General features: G+C 43.3%; 2 long non-coding RNA genes across 2 annotated transcripts; both read right to left on the bottom strand.

Moving 5' to 3' along the window:
* Nucleotides 1-4,787: 4,787 nt before the first annotated feature.
* Nucleotides 4,788-7,670, bottom strand: LOC149123038 (uncharacterized). The gene is made up of 3 exons (XR_016218521.1): nt 7,528-7,670; nt 5,959-6,030; nt 4,788-5,829 (listed from the first exon to the last, which is right to left on the bottom strand). It is a non-coding gene; the product is annotated as an uncharacterized LOC149123038 (long non-coding RNA).
* Nucleotides 7,671-10,712: 3,042 nt separating this feature from the next.
* LOC103351167 (uncharacterized) lies at nt 10,713-11,596 on the bottom strand. Its single transcript, XR_011380820.2, has 2 exons — nt 11,328-11,596; nt 10,713-11,188 (listed from the first exon to the last, which is right to left on the bottom strand). It is a non-coding gene; the product is annotated as an uncharacterized LOC103351167 (long non-coding RNA).
* Between the last annotated feature and the right edge of the window lie 6,487 nt (nt 11,597-18,083).

The following is an 18,083-nucleotide window of genomic DNA, read 5'->3' on the forward strand; positions in this document are numbered from 1 at the left end:
CTTGATTATTACATAATAAGAACACTGTCTCCTCCAATATTCTAGAATACTGACGCTGGTATTATGTAGTTTTCACAATGAGCATAGGCTGCTGAAACAAAGTTTATGAGACCTAGAGCACAGCAGGAATTGAAGAATAACAAAGAAGTACCAGCCCAGCCCTCCTTTATCTCTTGCCAACTTTTAATGTGAAAACCACAGGAAGAGCTCTCAGATCTCCCCTCCCGGGAGGTTTGTGTCCGGCTCCCCCTGCAGGCCCAGGCGCTGTGGCACTCGCAGCAGCGCAGAAGTACCGGGCCGCGTCGCTCCCCTGCACTGAGGCTTTCCTCAGGTGGAAGGAAGACTCGCTCTTCTTAAACTCAGCCTCAAAGCCTCTGATGCCGGGAACCCGGGAGTCCCCTGAAACGTACTTGAGGAGAAGCTGGGGGCCTTGGCCGGGGTGCTGGACGTACCAGAAGAGATAAACAGGTGCCCCATAGGAGTAGTTGCACCTCAGCTCCGCAGCGGCTCCTTCAGACACAGAGACCTGGGCGTCGGGCTGGGTCACGGTCTGGGCGCTGGTGTCTCCTGGAAAAGCAATGCGGGCCGTGAGCGCAGTGCCGTGTTCCCCGTGAAAAGTAAGCGTTTCCGGCCAGAACCTGTGGAAGCCGAGACCACAGAGAAACTTTACTCACTCAGGGCCCACTGGAGCCCCAGCACCGGGATGAGCAGCAGGAGCATGGCTGAGGCGTGGAAACACTGCAGGCTCTTTCTGGAAGATCTCCCGAGGGCAGGCAGGAGAGTGGCCCTGGAAACCAAGACCCTGGAAGCAGGAGGGGTGGAGAAAGTTGGGATGCCCACACTCCTTGCTTAGGTAAATGTACAAGAGCTACTAAATTGCGGCGGGATGCTTTTTGACTTCTGATTTTTGCCATTTGTCTGCAATCTGCAAAGATCTCAGCGGGCTGCAGGGAGGCGGAGCTGAGGAAGGATGCTGGTCTGCTCCAAACACGGAGACCTCTCATCTAGGCAGCATCGCCCTCTGGAGGTCATGTGCGGAGCCATAAATCCTGTGGCCCTACAGCTGCTTGGCCTGTTCCTTCTACCACACAGGATATATCAAAAGTGCCACCAAGCAGCTTCTTGCTCCCCAGATGTGTGCTAGTATATTAGTCCTAAAGTCCACTAGAAATGAAATGTCCTGTAAACATGGAATAATAACTCACTTCACTGAGAGGAAGTTGTAAAGACTATATGCGATTACAGATCCAAGTCCTTGATAGTCTTTGAGGTTAGAACAGTTGCCTCAGGCTGAGCTATGGATGTCCCAGGACCACCATATTGGTATGGGATAAGATACCTATGTTCCCTGGCTGACACTGCGCCCACAAAGGTAAAAGTCAGAGCCCGTAAAATGATTATAATTCATCTAAAAGACTTGATGTAGCACTGTACCACTCTAGAAACCTCTGTGGCAGGAATACAATCAGATCTAGAGAATTATCCCAGCAAACATGAGAGTGAAGATATTCAACACTTTCTCTGTTGGCAGTGTAACCCTCTGACAAAGTCAGTACATCCCTTCTTTGACTTCAGGACCATGAGCCAAGTCCTCTCATTGAGATCTTAATTTGTTCCTGCTTGTAGAAATTGCCTTCATTTGGAAGGCATCTTGATAGCACTGTCAGTTTCAGTGTGTAGTCCGTGAATGTAACTCTTTCTATAGCTATATCTATTCTATATCTATATATCCAAATTCCTTCCTAACTGAAAGAACAGACTTGGGGCCGGTGCTGTGGCGCAGTAGGTTAATCCTCTGCCTGCAGCGCCTGTATTCCATATGGGCACCAGTTCTAGTCCCAGCTGCTCCTCTTCCAATCCAGCTCTCTGCTGTGGCCTGGGAAAGCAGTAGAAGGTGGTCCAAGTGCTTGGGTCCCTGCACCCGCATGGGAGACTAGAAGAAGCTCCTGGCTCCTGGCTTCAGATCAGTGCAGCCCTGGCCTTTGCAGCCATTTGGGGAGTGAACCAACAGAAGGAAGACCTTTCTCTCTGTCTCTTCCTCTCACTGTCTGTAACTCTAACTCTCAAATAAAAAAAATCTTAAAAAACAGAAAGAACAAATGTAAAAGGGAATAAATCACAATACATAGAGTAAAAATATTAAAGATCATCTGGAGATGAGAGATTTACATGTAATTCCAGGAAACAGAAGTGTATGAGATCATACTTAAGATTAAAATGTGGACAGAAAAGAGCACAGTCAAAATAAGCTAATAGGAGCAACGTCTATAGACTACCTTCTTGGTGGCAATTTTAACTCAGCTCAGAATTGCTAGGCACTGGCCAACCTGTTGTGTACAAGGTCAAGGTCAGAGGGTTATTTCATGCCTTGGGTCAGGGCTGCTTCCTCTGCACTGGAAGAATGAAAGGGAATTATCCAGTCCTCCATGGTGGTAGACAAAGCAGCTCATCATTCAAAAATAAAACCAGAAACACATCCAGTGGGTGGGCTTTTGGTTCAGGCAGAGATGAAAGAAGGCCAACTTGTAGACTCTTAAATGCTCAGGCAAGGGTAATAGGCTCTTCAACTGAAATGGCAGCAGCACAGGGAATGAGAAGTGGGCAGAGGGGACTGGCGCTAAGGCATAGTAGGTTAAGCCTCTGCCTGCAGCGTCAACATCTCATATTGGCTCCAGTTCATGTCCCAGCTGCTCCACTTCCAACCCAGCTCCCTGCTGATGGCCTGGGAAAGCGCTGGAGGATGGCCCAAGTCCTGGGGCCCCTGCACCCACATGGGAGACCCGGTAGAAGCTCCTGGCTCCTGGCTTCAGATCGTCCCAACTCCAGCCATTGCAGCCATTTGGGGAGTGAACCAGCAGATGGAATCTTTCTCCCCCTCTCTCTCTTTTACTCTGCCTCTCAAATAAATAAATCTTTAAAAAGAAGAGGAAGTAGTAGTCAGAGTTCGTATATAGTTGGAAGGTTGAGCTACCGAAAGTTTTATCTTACATACTTTGAGAAAAAGATTAACAATATTTTTATTTTATTAGAGCCTTACTTCTCCCCTTGTTGCACTCCTTGTTGCCTGGGGCCCACAGGTGCAAGGCCTGATGGCCTCCACCCTGCCTCTGCTTTCCTGTCTGCATGCTTACTCCATGTGGCTCCTGGCCTGCTCTCTGCCTGGTATGGACCCAACTTAGCTTCTAGACTTCCTTGTTTCCCAATTAAAGCCCTCACTTTCCTATGCATTTCTTTCACTGAATAAAAACACTTAAAAACTTTTTTTTTTAAAAAAGAACCTGACTTCTTAAACAGATCTATTGAAATACAGCTGACTTACACAATTCAGTCCCTTGAAACATACAGTTCAATGCATGTTGGTTTGTTCACAAATCAATTAGAATACATTTTCATCACCACAAACAGAAACCTAGTACCCATTAACAATCACCCTCCATCCCTCTCATCCATCTCCTGCCACCTAGCCAACTGGAAGTCTAGGTAGGCTGAAAATTGATGCCTCAATAGATCTTTGTATTCTGAACTTTGCATATAAAGGGAGCCATACAACAGGTAGTATTTTCTGGTTGGCTTCCTTCACTTATCTTCTCATATTTTCAAAGTCGGTGTTGTAGTCTGTATCAGTTCATCATTCCTTAAAAATGTTCTGTGAATATAATGCATTCGTTGTCCCATCTATCAATCGAAAGGCACTGGGTTCTTTCTGATACGAGCTGTGATGAATAGTGCAGGTGTGAGCATTTGTCTACAACATTTTGTGAGGACCTACATTTTAATTTCTCTGTGGGGCTTATCTCCAATAGAACTGCTATTTTCCAGAGCAGCTGCACCATTTTGCATCCACATCAGCAACACATAAGTATTCCAATTTCTCCCCATTTTTACCAACACTTCACATACTCATATTATCATTTAAATGATGTAGATTCTCATTTTATTGGCTTGCATTTCCTTAAAGAATAATGATATTGGGTACATTTTCATGTGATTGCTTGCTATTTCTGTATCATTTTTGGATAAATGTCTATTTATATCCTTTACTCATTTTAAAAATTGATGATGATTTTATTTTATTATTAAGTTGTAAGTGCTGCTTATATATCCTGGCTAGAACACTTTATCACACATATGAGCTGCAAATATTTTTTTCCCATTTTGGAGCTGTCTTTTCACTTCATTAAAACTTTATTTTGTAGCACACATACTTTAATTGTAATAGAGCCCAGGTTATACATTTTTACTTTTTGTTTGCCCTTTTGATATCATATGTAAGAAAAATTTGCCTAATCGAATGTCATGAAGACTTGCTATGTTGATTTGTAAGTGTCTTGTAACTAATAATATTCCTTTGTGTATACATACCACATTTTCTTGATCCATTCATCTGATGATGGACACCATGGTTGATTCTAATTTAGGCTAGTGTGAACAGTGCTTCTATGAACATGGTGGTGCAGGTATCTCTTTGATACATGGTGTTCAAGACTTTTGGGTATGTAACCAGTAGTGGGATTGATGGAGTATATGGCAAATCTATTTCTAGTTTTTGAAGAAATGACCACACGGTTTTCCACAGTGGCTGCACTAATTTACATTCCCATCAACAATATCATTATTTTTTTATAATAGCATCTATAAATCACATTGCATCTATTAAAAACTAATTAAAAATCAAAATGTTTAAATTTTAAAAAAATCAGTAGCTGGGCTGAAACTCCCTAGGAAATCACCCCTTCCTTTTCTTTTCTTTTCTTTTTTTTTTTTTTTTTTTTTTTTTTGACAGGCAGAGTGGACAGTGAGAGAGAGAGACAGAGAGAAAGGTCTTCCTTTGCCGTTGGTTCACCCTCCAATGGCCGCCGCGGCCAGCGTGCTGCGGCCGGCGCACCATGCTGATCCGATGGCAGGAGCCAGGAGCCAGGTGCTTTTCCTGGTCTCCCATGGGGTGCAGGGCCCAAGCACCTGGGCCATCCCCCACTGCACTCGCGGGACACAGCAGAGAGCTGGCCTGGAAGAGGGGCAACCGGGACAGAATCCGGCGCCCCAACCGGGACTAGAACCCGGTGTGCTGGCGCCGCAAGGCAGAGGATTAGCCTAGTGAGCTGCGGCGCCGGCCTCCCCTTCCTTTTCTAGCTTGTCAGGGAGCCTTTAAGAATTTGCAGTCCCATTCTCACAGCTGTGTCTCTCAACACAGGTCCTCCTTGGATGGACTGGGACAAAGTTGCAGGTTTAAATTTTATACAAGTATAAATGCATAGATTTCATTCATTTTGAGGTTTTATACACTTAAAACTACTATTCTCAAGAGATTTTTGAGGAAGTATGGTAGCAGGCTCTGGGTACACTCCTATTGTGACAACACAATCTATGGGGTATGTCTATTTCTTGATCTGATCGTTCAGAGCCTACCTGGATGGCTGTCACTCTGAGAGTCCTGGACTTAGTGGTGAGTGGCAACAGTGTCCCCAATAGACACTCAGCACCAGGCCCTTCCCTGCTGCTCAGAGTTTGTGCTCAGCTCCCCCTGCAGTCCCTGTCACTGTGTCTGAGCACAGTAGTACACGGCCGAGTCGGACTCTTGCACTGAGGATTTCTCCAAGTGGAAGGAGCTGGTGTCTTTATTGTACAAGGCTTCAAAACCTCTGTTGCTTCCCTTCTCATTGGCTTTCGTGGCTTTCAGGAGGAGCTGTAGACCTTCCCCAGGATACTTGACATACCAGAAAAGGGCAGGGAACCATGTGATTTTGTAGGAACACTTCACAGTCAGGGAAGCTCCTTCAGCCAGTGTCACTTGGCCTTCGGTCTGGGTCACCAACTGTCCATTGCTTCCTCCTGGAAAAAAAATGACTATGGTGCATTTTAACCTGACCATCATCTAAGCTCTCCACTTACAGAAAATTATTATGAAAGGGCGCATCAACAGATGTAAGAAATCACACTGAGTCCTAAGAGTCATCTTACCAAGTGTGAAGACTAGTGCAATCACCAGAGCTGGAGAAGCTTCCATTTTTAGATGCAGTAATGTCTTCGGGTCTTGACATGTAAGTAGGAAGAAAGATTAAGGTCACAGTGAAAAGATGAGTGTGAGCTCAGAATTAACACAGGAAATGTGCACATATTGCCAAGATGCACCCCCTTGTGGGTCAAATACTAAACTCAAGATCGTTGACCTCTTTGCTTCCCCAAAGTTTGTCTTACTCCTTTATCATCACCTCTGGCTTTTCTCTGAGACACCTGCTAGCTGCCAGTTAGTGTTTTTCATAACCCTATCTTTTTCCCAGAACACTCTCTGACATAGAAGTTCTTTCCCATTACATTTCTGTAAATAGTATTATAGATGTTTTATGTCACCATGCTATCCAGTGAAATGCCAAACAAATAATTTGTAGGATAAAATCAAATGACTATTGGCCGGCGCCATGGCTCAATAGGCTAATCCTCCACCTAGCAGCGCCGGCACACCGGGTTCTAGTCCCGGTCGGGTCGCTGGAGTCTTTCCTGGTTGCCCCACTTCCAGGCCAGCTCTCTGCTGTGGCCCAGGAGTGCAGTGGAGGATGGCCCAGGTGCTTGGGCCCTGCACCCCATGGGAGACCAGGAGAAGCACCTGGCTCCTGCCATCGGATCAGCGTGGTGCGCCGGCCACAGCGCACCAGCTGTGGCGGCCATTGGAGGGTGAACCAACGGCAAAAGGAAGACCTTTCTCTCTGTCTCTCTCCCTCACTATCCACTCTGCCTGTCAAAAAAAAAAAATCAATGACTATTAATAACAATCTTTAATCAGTAGCAGATAATCATGGTACAGATTTATTCCCAAACTGAAGACAATGTCAGACACCTAGCAATTCTCAACACTTACTTCTTCAAAGCATAAATGAATGGCATTTGGTTGAACAATTGCTACTACTTGAAATATAAATTGCATCAAATATAAGAAATAAAATTTTATAAATGCTTTTCAGTGGAAAAAAGGAAATTATCTATTATTTATATTCAAATATTGATTCAGAAATTAAAATATTCAACTATTTATATTGAAGAAATATAGCAGTTAAAGTTATTGACCCTATATGAAATGATCTGCCATGACATTTTTCTCCCTTAAGATTTCAATGACTCTCAGATAATGTGATTGGACTATGTGCATCAGGAAAAGTCTTATAAAACTAAACTTGTAATGGAAATTTTGTCTCAAGTACACTGTCTACATATGTGCCTCTGCCAACACTATTGGCCAATAATTGTTTGCATCACAGATAGGATATTCAGGTAAAGTTCTCTAGGAATGCTATCCAGGGTGCCACATGTGCTACCGGAATTTGGGGTGCCATACGATTTCACTACGGGCTTATTACTAAATCCCCAATACTAATAAGCCCAAGAGGGTTCTTGCCTAATATATAGAGAAGAATTCTAAATACCGGCACAGATAACCAAGGCAGCATGGTACATTTTAGGCTTTTATTTAGTGAGAAAGATGCATAGGAGAGTGAGAGCCTTATTTAGGAGAGAGAGGTGAATAGGGGTTCATACCGAGCACCAGGAACCAGCCACGTGGAAGAGCATCTAGGCCTGTATCTGGGCCAGGAAGCCTAGAGCACTTGGCCCGAAGGCCATGCGCCCTGGAGGCGTGGGGCTACAGCAAGCCCCCTCCTGACAAGAGGCCAGGGAAGAAGAGCCATCAGGGCCATATACGGTGTCCAGCTTTTAACCCACTTCCAAAGGGGAGTGGTTAATTAACCTGATTGGCTGGTGGGCACCCAGGTGTGGCCAGGTAGGGGAATGAGGCCAATGAGGCCACACAGGGCATGGCAAAGGCGTGGTCTTCCAGTTCACAAATCCAATCAATTTTAACCTGTATGCCTGCCTACTTCATTAACAGACACAGTTTATGCTTTTCATAGAGAAAAAAAATTCCACAAATTTGTAAATATAAGATATGAACAGGAATACTGGCCTAAGAAACCACTTAAGGATTTCCAAAAGGATTTTATACAACTGGATTTCCTGGATAAATTATGAATGTGTTACTACTAGTCAGAGAATTTTTGTTTCCTATATATCAGTAGTAAAATAGTCACCACAGTAAGCAAATTAACAAATCGAACATCTTGCACATTTGTTTTTATGTGTAGCAATTCAATGAAAAATAAATTTTAAAAATTAATCTTTGGTCATTTCCAAGAGCAGGTGCAGAGCTATGAAACTAAGAGCTCTGAATCCTACAATTAAAGATGGATGTTCTCCTTAGAACATTGTAGTCACCTGCCTCTCAATGGGAAAACTTGCTCATGGGTTGGACAGCACTTTTCTTAGGTCCTCTAATATTGACTCTGTCCTTTGTTTTAGACTCTGCATTTAAACTGCTTGTTAGACTGGTTTTCTCCAGACTTGAAACAGTGAAATTCTAGAGCCTCCAATGGAAGCAGTTTCTGCAAGCTGGCACTGCCATCCCCCTCAAGAAGCCACCTCCTACTGGAACCCTATCTTGACTGCTGTTCCCAACACCATCCCTTTTCAGCATGAAGGAACTAGAATGATCATCGCCCAGTTCTCCTAACAGAAGTTAGGGCCTATTATGCTGGGCGGGGGAGGGTGGAATTTGAGGAGTCAGATAGGTTAATAGGTAATCAGTGGAAATTGGGGTGCAGAGTGCTTGCTTTCCCCCAAGGGTCGTTTTTAGCAAGGTCAAAAAGTGCCTGCCTTCCCACTCCCTGAAAGTTCCAATTTTACCATCAGAATAGCAAGGGAATGGTGATTCTATCCTCCTGAGCTCAGTTTACTGTAAACAAGTTACCTGTCCCACCCCCCCCCCTTTTTTTTTGACAGGCAGAGTGGACAGTGAGAGAGAGACAGAGAGAAAGGTCTTCCTTTGCCGTTGGTTCACCCTCCAATGGCTGCTGCAGCCGGCACACCGTGCTGATCCGAAGGCAGGAGCCAGGTGCTTCTCCTGGTCTTCTATGGGGTGCAGGGCCATCCTCCACTGCACTCCCGGGACACAGCAGAGAGCTGACCTGGAAGAGGGGCAACCGGGACAGAATCCAGCGCCCCGACTGGGACTAGAACCCGGTGTGCCGGCGCCGCAGGCAGAGGATTAGCCTTTTGAGCCATGGCGCCGGCCCTGTTCCACCCTTCTAATGGCTCTTTTTGTTTTATCCTGAGCAAGCCAGACAGATTAAAAGATTGTAAATCAGGTCTTTTGATGGGTTTTGTCCCTGCCTTGTAACCGAATGTCAAACTGTTATATTTTTTCTTCCCCAAAATTGTGCTTAAAAACCCCAGTACCACTGACCCCTTTGGGTTTTTGTTTTCCCCTTTGGAAGCCTCCCTCCATGCCAGTCTGGATGGAGGTCTTTGATTCTTTTTTTTTTTTTCAAGATGTACTTATTTATTTGAAAGTCAGAGGTACACAGAGAGAGGAGAGGCAGAGAGAGAAAGAGGTCTTCCATCTGATGGCTCACTCCCCAGATGGCCACAACGGCCAGAGCTGCGCTGATCCAAAGCCAGGAGCCAAGAGCTTCTTCCGGGTCTCCCACACGGGTGCAGGGGCCCAAGGACAGGCCATAGCAGAGAGCTGGATTGGAAGAGGAGCAGCTGGGGCTAGAACTAGTGCCCATATGGGATGTCAGCGCTTCAGGGCAGGGTGTTAACCCACTGCGCCACAGCTCCGGCCCAGGAGGTCTTTGATTGTAATAAATTTTGCTTTGAAAAAGAAAAGAAGTCATAGTCATCTAATAATGCCATATTTTCCTGAGGAGATATAATATTTAGCCACTCATAATCATGATATAAACCATAATTCTGATGTGGAAAAATAAATAAATGTCACATCACTTCACTTCAGTTAGACTGACTATAATTAAAAAGACAAAAGGTGACAAACATTGGCAAGGAGATGAGGAAAAGGGAACACTTGCACATGTTGGTGAGAATGTAAATTAATATAGTCATTGTGGAAACAGTATGGAGTTTCCTCAAAAGCTAAAAATAGAACTGCCCTATGACACAACAATCCCACTACCGGGTATATATTCAAAGGAAATAAAATTGTTCTAAGAGGTATCTGTATTCCTATGTTTATCGCAGCACTATTCACAAGAGCCAAGAAATGGAATCAAGCAGTGTCCATCAACTAATGAACAGATATAGCACATACAGACCAAAGACTACTTCAGCCATAAAAAGTGACACAATCTCGTCATTGCAACAACATGTATGGAACTGGAGGTTATTACATGAAGTGAAATAAGTAAGGCACAGGATGATACATACTTTGTGATCTCACTCAGATGAGGAATCTGGAAAAGTGGATATTCTACGAGTTGAGAGTAGGAGAGTAGTTTTCAAAGAGTAGGGGTCAGGGACTGGGAAAGTTTTATTAACAGGTACTAAGCTAGAGCTGGATAAGAGAAAGAAATTTTGATGTTCTATTTTACAGTGAAATAACCAGATAACAATAATGTATTGTATGTAATCCTGGAAAAAAGTTAGAAGAAAATATTTTTAGTGTTTTACCATGGACATGAAAAGTGATTAAGGACAAAGAAATACATCTGAACATTATGCAATGTGTCCATGTGTTGAATTATCACATAATACTCCATAAATTTATATAGTTTTATATAACAGCTAAAATAAATATTAAAAGTCCCAAAGGAAAAAAAAGAAGTAATCTATTAAGCAACAGTCAGCCAACAAAATGATCTCAACTGTTCTGGTTTATCTTGAACATAAGCTTTTTATTACAAGCTTTTAATGTCTATATGTTAATTTATATTTGCAAACAAACAATATGGCAAATGTTGTAATGGGAAGGCCGTGCCAGAGAAAAAAGAGATAAGGCGAGGCTTCTGCACCACTCACAGGTTTGGGTACTGCCTGCAGGTGCAGGGGAAGCAATGTGTACTCGCTGCACAGAAGTAGATGGCTGAGTCTCCAAGCTGGGTGGCTGCAATGTGCAGGGAGAAGTGTTTGGCCACTTTATTCAGCAAAACAGTGAGTCGTTGGTTTTGCTTTTTCTCCACATTTGAGCGAATGTCTAGAATGAGCTGGGGCCCCTGACCAGGTTCTTGTTTATACCATGCGAAAAAGGCTGATGAGCTGTCGGAATAAGTACAGTTGATAACAGAGCTGTCTCCTTCCTGGACACTCAGAATAGAAGGAAACTGTTCCACATCATCTCCTCGGCTCTCCCCTATGCAGAAAGAAAAAAAATTTCAGTACCATTAGGATTTTCTTTTTCAACAGTAAGGAGAGAAAACCTCCAGCCTTCTCCCTGAACACATAATGAACATATACTAATATACTTTGTTTTCCCAAAACCCTCAACTCACAGTGCAGCTGCAGCCAAAAGAACATGAAAGATGCTCCAATGGATGTCTTCATTGTTCTTCCCAGTTAGGATCAATCAGAGATCTGCAATCTTCAACCAGGAGCTACTCCTATTTTCAGGTTCATGGTGGGTCTCATATTGTCTATCCAGCCAATAAGAAAAAGCCTCTGCCTCTGCTGTAAGCCTCTTCATTTGGAATCTGCTCAAGTGAACTTCCCCATACTCTGCAGCAACAGAGGTACACTACCATCTTGTGGTCACACCCATCCCTCAAGTACTAAATTCTCTGGGTAAATGTAAACCTAGGAGGGACTCAGCTGCATAAATGTAGCAACAGGCAGATAAAACAAAACAAATTAGATCCGAGGTCTAAGATTAAATGCACAGCAAATTGTATATATTTATGATATTTATGCATGGTCCTGAGTAATTAATAAACTGAAAACAAGTATGCTACCAGAGATTGGCTGCTCAGGGGTTCTTGTCTTTGTGTAAGAAGGAATTTAGACGTGAGACAGAGTGTAGTGGTAAACGAGGCAGCGAAGTTGAAAGAAAAGAAGTCATGGAGAGAAGTACCCCTGACAGATCAGGCAGGCGTCTCAGGAAAGGGCTGGGAGCCCAGTCTGCATTCAGACTAGAGGTTTTGACATGAGAATTGGTCCCCTGTCTATCCTCCCTGCTCCCTCTTCTGAGCCCATGGCCTTTGCTATTCCCACAGAAAGGACAGTACCAATAGTCAAAGGGAGAATTTTCTCTCAGCAAAGATGATTGTGATAGAAAGTAAACGATTAAATCTCAGTAACAATAGAGCGTGGGGATAAGTTCCATGAGAGAATAGTACTCCAGCCTTAAGAAACAGTTTGACCCATAGATTGGGATGATTTGCAAAGAGAAATCTGACATCCTTTAAGAAATCATTTCCTATTGCTGTGTGGCTTATGTTCTGCAAAGTGTTAAAAGAAAGAGTAGAAATTCTCAAAAATCATCAGACTGGAGAATCTAAACATCTAAGTTTATTCTGGGGGTGTTTTATTTTCTGGTAACAAAATGGCATGTTGTTAAATGCAGTGACTGACTTAGATCCTAGTGGAATTTCCTCAAAAGCACATGAGTTGGGGGCTGGCGCTGTGGCATAGCAGGTAAAGCCGCCACCTGCAGTGCCGGCATCCCATATGGGCACCAGTTTGAGTTTCAGTTGCTACTCTTCTGATCCAGCTCTCTGCTATGGCCTGGGATAGCAGTAGAACACGGCCTAAGACCTTGGACCCCTGCACCCACGTGGGAGACTCAGAAGAAGCTTCTGGCTCCTGGCTTTGGATTAGCTCAGCTCCAGCCATTGAGGCCATCTAGGGAGTGAACCAGCAGATGGAAGACCTCTCTCTCTCTCTGTCTCTACCTCTCTCTGTAACTCTGTCTTTCAAATAAATTAAAATAAATCTTAAATAAAGAATAAATCTATGGAAGCCTAAATGTTGCTTATTTGTGTGATGTGGTTAGTACAAATGACCCAGAAGTGTTAACCATGAGACATGGCACCTGGGAAACCAAGACTATATCATTTCCAGAAATGAGAGCTCCTTTCCTGTGAATTGAAGTCACCAGTTTCCCAGAGTGACAGAGAAAAAAAAATCTATTCTCATTCACATCTCACAAGTTAAGGACTCTCAACTCAATTTTAAAATGTATATATGAAAAATATATTTTTACATATGTAAAACTTCTCCCTCCTAAGGACCTCCTTTCTCTAACCAATTATTCATATAATCATATTAAATTCTTCACTGGGAAACTTTTTCTTCTTCTCGGAGATAGGTATTTTAGGTCTTCAAATGTGCATGGAAAATATGTATTATGATCAATTTATATGTGTGCTTCAGATTTTTCTTGCACCAATATAAACAGGTTTCAATTTTATTTTTCTATGAATTTTTGAAATCACATCATATATCCATGTGAGTTATGGCACCCAGATCAAAATGTAATGGCTGCCTTTCATGCCTAGTGGGTCAAACATTACACAATTTGGAACATCCCATTCAAATATGCAAACTCATTGGACCAAGGCTTACCCAGACCCAAACTGCACAGAAAGCTTGGTTTCCACCAGGTGGTTTCTCTTTGCTCAGCAGTATTGCCCTGACTGAATGAGGCAGGGGAAATAATGCTGATGATGAAGTGAAGAAAAACAATTTCTCTCTACTCCCAGCTCCTTTATTAACTATTTGCTTCGTACCGGCATCTTGAATGTATTTCTGCCTTTGTAAAATGAAGTTGGACTAAGGGACTTCATGCATCTCTAAATTTTTATATTTTTATATTATTTAGCAGATTAAGCATTAGTGATGTGCAATATGGAATGATATGATAGTGGAGAGGAATTGTCCTGCGTACAGAGCTCCAAGTACAACCTAGTGTGGCTGAAGTTACCCATAACCATTCCTATGTGTCTGAGGTTACCCCTGCCCAATCCTGGCCTTCATTGGAAACAGAGACAGAGCTCTCAGGATGAATTCTCTTCTGGGTTTTCAATCCTCCAATAGCATCAGTGAGGGAAGATGGATCAAAGGAGGCCAAATCCACAACAAAATGGAATAAAATGATCTTTACTAAGTAAAAATCATCACAGTTAGGGATATGGGGCCATATTCCATGGCTGAGCCTTTCTGAAGATTCATTCCTGTGTTTAAATCTATAATATGTCTTTGTTATCAGGAAGAAAACACCCCAGCATCTTGGAGAACCAGGAAGAGGTAGACAAGCTAACCAATACCATAATACAAAATGCACTTTCTCAAAAAACCTGATTGCTTTCTGGATTCCAGTGCTAATCTTCCAGATTTAGCTTGAAGATTCAAGATTCTCAACTATGGCTGACTGCATAATCTACGTGACTCGGTACAAAATAAAAATTTGGAATCCTTCGTTCAAAATACACAAAAAAAAGAGTGCCAGTGAGCACTAAAATGTAAACCTTCTGGGGTCAGCATTGTGCTGCAGCAGGTTAAGCCCCACCTGCAACGCCCACATACCATATCAGAGCACAAGTTCAAGACACAACAGCTTCATTTCCAATCCAGCTTCCTGCTGATGTGCCTGGGAGGGCAGCAGATGATGGCCCACATACTTGGACCCTGCCTCTCATCTGGTAGACCTGGATGGAGTTCCAGCCTCCTGGCTTCAGCCTGGCCCAGAGCTGGCCATTGCAGCTTCTTGGGGAGTGAACTAGTAAGTGGAAGATCTCTTTCTCTTTCTCCCTCCTTCTCTCTGTCATTCTGCCTTTAAAATAAATAAAATAAATCTTTTTAAAAAGTAATGCTTGTTTTAAAAAATATTTTACTACATTTAAAACACAATAGGGTTCACAATGATACATAGAAACAACAAATTTCAAAATTTCAAAATGTATGTTGGAGTCATAACTTGTATGACAGAGTAATAATACTTTATTAATGTGATATCTTTATTAATAGCATGATTTTTTGGCCTTACTTCTCTGGATATTAATGTGTTAGGTTATCAAAATCGATGCTTTTAGCAACTTCATTTTTAGGCACCATAATTGAAAGCATTGTCAGTTGTACTTGACAATCGCAAAATTGCAAACAGAATTTTTCACCATTTCTAATTTTGCATATAATGTGTCTGCTCATACAATTAATACTGGAACTCTTAAGAATATTTTATGTGGCCGGCACTGTGGCGCAGCAGGTTAATGCCCTGGCCTGTGGTGCTGGTGTCCCACTTGGGCGCTGGCGTCCCACTTGGGCACTGGTTCGAGACCTGACTGCTCCACTTCCGATCCAGCTCTCTGTTGTGGCCTGGGAAAGCAGTAGAAGATGGCCTAAGTCCTTGAGCCCCTGCACCTGCATGGGAGACCTGGAATAAGCTTCGGATCGGCACAGCTCCGGCCATTGCAGCCAGTTGGAGAGTATACCATCGGATGGAAGACCTCTTTTAAGAGCAGGGCCCTTTGCCACTGCACAGGTTTTATTCCCTGAAAGCCAGCCCTGCACACACTTCACTGGAGTCTGCTCAGGTTTCTTCATCTTAATTTTCAGGGCCTTGCTTTTTCCTAACCAGTGCCCTTATATTAACATAAAAGACCTGGCAAGGTTGGAATTCTACATATTGTCATTGATTTGCAGCAGGTTTAAATGTTGTGTTTGGTTGTCAGAATCGTGATCTGTGGCTGCAGCAAATAGGAGTTTCTTTCAGAGTAGTCATGGAAACTTTCTGATCCCTTTCCCAGACCTTGAACAATATTACAAAATCATGGGTAACAGATTCACTCAAAATGCAAGAAAGACAAATGGATTTTAACATAACAAAATGACAAGTTCAATGAACTCTACCTTATAAGGCACTACTTAGAAAAGATCAAAATGCACATTTTTGTCAACGATGTATGTAAGTGCAATGTGTAAATGTAACAGTAGAAATCATTTGCACTTCGTGATTCTGGAACCCTCTGTACTGGGTATCTCAGAGAACATACTCTGATGTCAGACATCCAGTGTGGGAATCCCACCCCCACCTTCCTATTTCAGTGATCACATGAGCCCAGGTAGGTTACTCATATCCGATAACCCCCAGTGCATTCACGTGTAAGGTATTGGCAGTACTTAGACATTAAATGTAGTAGTCTGGACAGAGGGCCTGACACTCAATAGTTCGCATTTTTCATTTATATTTGTAGTGAGTTCCAGGCGTGAAAAATCTGAACGTTCTTTCCCTTTCCTGGAAAATTGAGCTGTCTTTAAACAACTGAAATACTGAGTCATTTCTATTTGTTGATCAGCATGTACTTTTCACAGTCTTTTTTATCACAGTAATCTTTAGGTAACGTACATGCACTTTGCCAGGGAAAGTGTTGAAACAATACATTGGGTCCTGACAGCTTTATCAGTTGTTCCAATGGTTTCACATTAGGGTTTTTTTCCCTTCCTAGTGATTTCTGAGAGGAAAAGTGTGTGAAAACCAAGTGAAATGACTTGTCTGATAGGTGTGATTTTACCAGAGATAAAAGTGCTCCAACATCAGTCAGAAAACCCACAGCAGTGCAAATGCTGCTGTGGAAGCCACGGGCCTCTCTGTGTTGGGGGTAGGCTTACAGGCCCAGCTGCACTTTGGGTCCGGGCTGCAGACACCCTGGGAGCACTGTGCCTCCGCTGCACAGAGGTAGGTGCCGGAGTCTTCCAGCTGGGTGGCTGAGATGTGGAGGGTGCTGTAGCGCTCCTGAGAATTAACTGTTGACTTCAACCTTCCATCCTCCTTCACTCCCAGAGCCATGGAAAACAATCTGATGAGGCCACGCCTGGGACTCTGTCGGAACCATTGCATGCTGGTCACAGGGGCGGAAAAATTGCACCTCAGGGTAGGGCTGGCTCCCTCCTGGGTACTCAGGGCTGGAGGACTTTGCTCCACCTGCAGCCCCCTCACCCCTGCATGGACAGGGAAAAAAAACACATAGGATGTCACTGGGAATGCACTGATGTGGCCTCCAAACCTGTAAAAATATCTCAAGAAACAAACACGAGGGTGTGGGACGGTGTCAGAGCTTTAAGTCAGCTCTCCCTCCTTCTGACAGCTGTGATCCGACCCCTATCTCCCACCTGGGACAATCCCAACTCACAGCAAATCTGGACCCACAAAAGCCCCAGCAGAATCCCTGGTCTTCTCTCCATGGCTTTCTGTCTGCTTGCTGGTGGGCCATTACCTCTGCTCTGTGGGATGTTAAGTCTCGGGTCCAGACAAACTTTGTTCTTACAGTTCATTGGTTCCATGAAACTCACAGAGAACCAATCACATTTGAGCTCTGTCATTCATCGTAACAGAAAACTCCACCCACCATGGCCAATGAGACTGTACCAACATTGTAGGTGGGAATAGTGCATGGGGCGTGATGGTTCCACAGTGTGAAGATAGAATAGTTATTTTTTCTTAAACACTCTATGTAAGAAGTGTTTGTGGAGAAAGAAGTTTGTGAGGAAGAACAATGATACTTTAGAGAGGAATCAGTGTCTTAACTGGGAAAAGCAGAGCTTTGAACAATCACAGAAAAAGTAACTCCATTTATGAAATTACACAATTTGACAGACTAGAGTGTTCAATAACATTAAAATAGCATGTATTTGTATAAATATTTAACAGCTTGCGTTATACACTGAATAAGTAAATGAAATTTCTTTTTTATTATTATTTATTTTTCTCTTTCTGAAAGGCAGAGAAACAGAAGGAGAAAGAGACCTTCTTCCATCTGCTGGGTCATTATCCAAATGTCCAGTATAGCTGGGACTGGGTCTGGCCAAGCCAAGGAGCCGGGAACTCAGTTGACATCTTCCATGTGGGTGGCAGAGATACAAGCCTTTGAGCCATGGCCTGATGACTCCCAGCATGTACATTAACAAGAAGCTGGAATCTGAAAAGCAGGTGGGACTCGAACCTAGGGAATCTCAAGTGACTTCTTAGCCACTGACCAAATGTCTGCCTCAAAATGTAATTTCTTGAAATCTAAAAAGTTCTAGAAGCCCAAGACATATGCTCACCATCTGCACAGAAAATGGTTCTAGCAAGAATTAAAAAAAAAAAAAAAAAAAAGATATGTGCTGTCTGCCCGTTCTACTTCTCCCCTGCCTTTCCCCATGCCGCCTCCAGCCCACACAAGTGATTCTCATGGGGTCTTACGTGGCTGGCCAAACAAAATAGGTGTCCTCTTCCTTTTCTTCTTCTATTTGTATTACTTATTTTTATGCTTTTC

This window comes from Oryctolagus cuniculus, chromosome 12, assembly GCF_051225735.1.
Source record: "Oryctolagus cuniculus isolate XC-2025 breed Fujian yellow rabbit chromosome 12, ASM5122573v1, whole genome shotgun sequence".
NCBI classification, from domain to species: Eukaryota; Metazoa; Chordata; class Mammalia; order Lagomorpha; family Leporidae; genus Oryctolagus; species Oryctolagus cuniculus.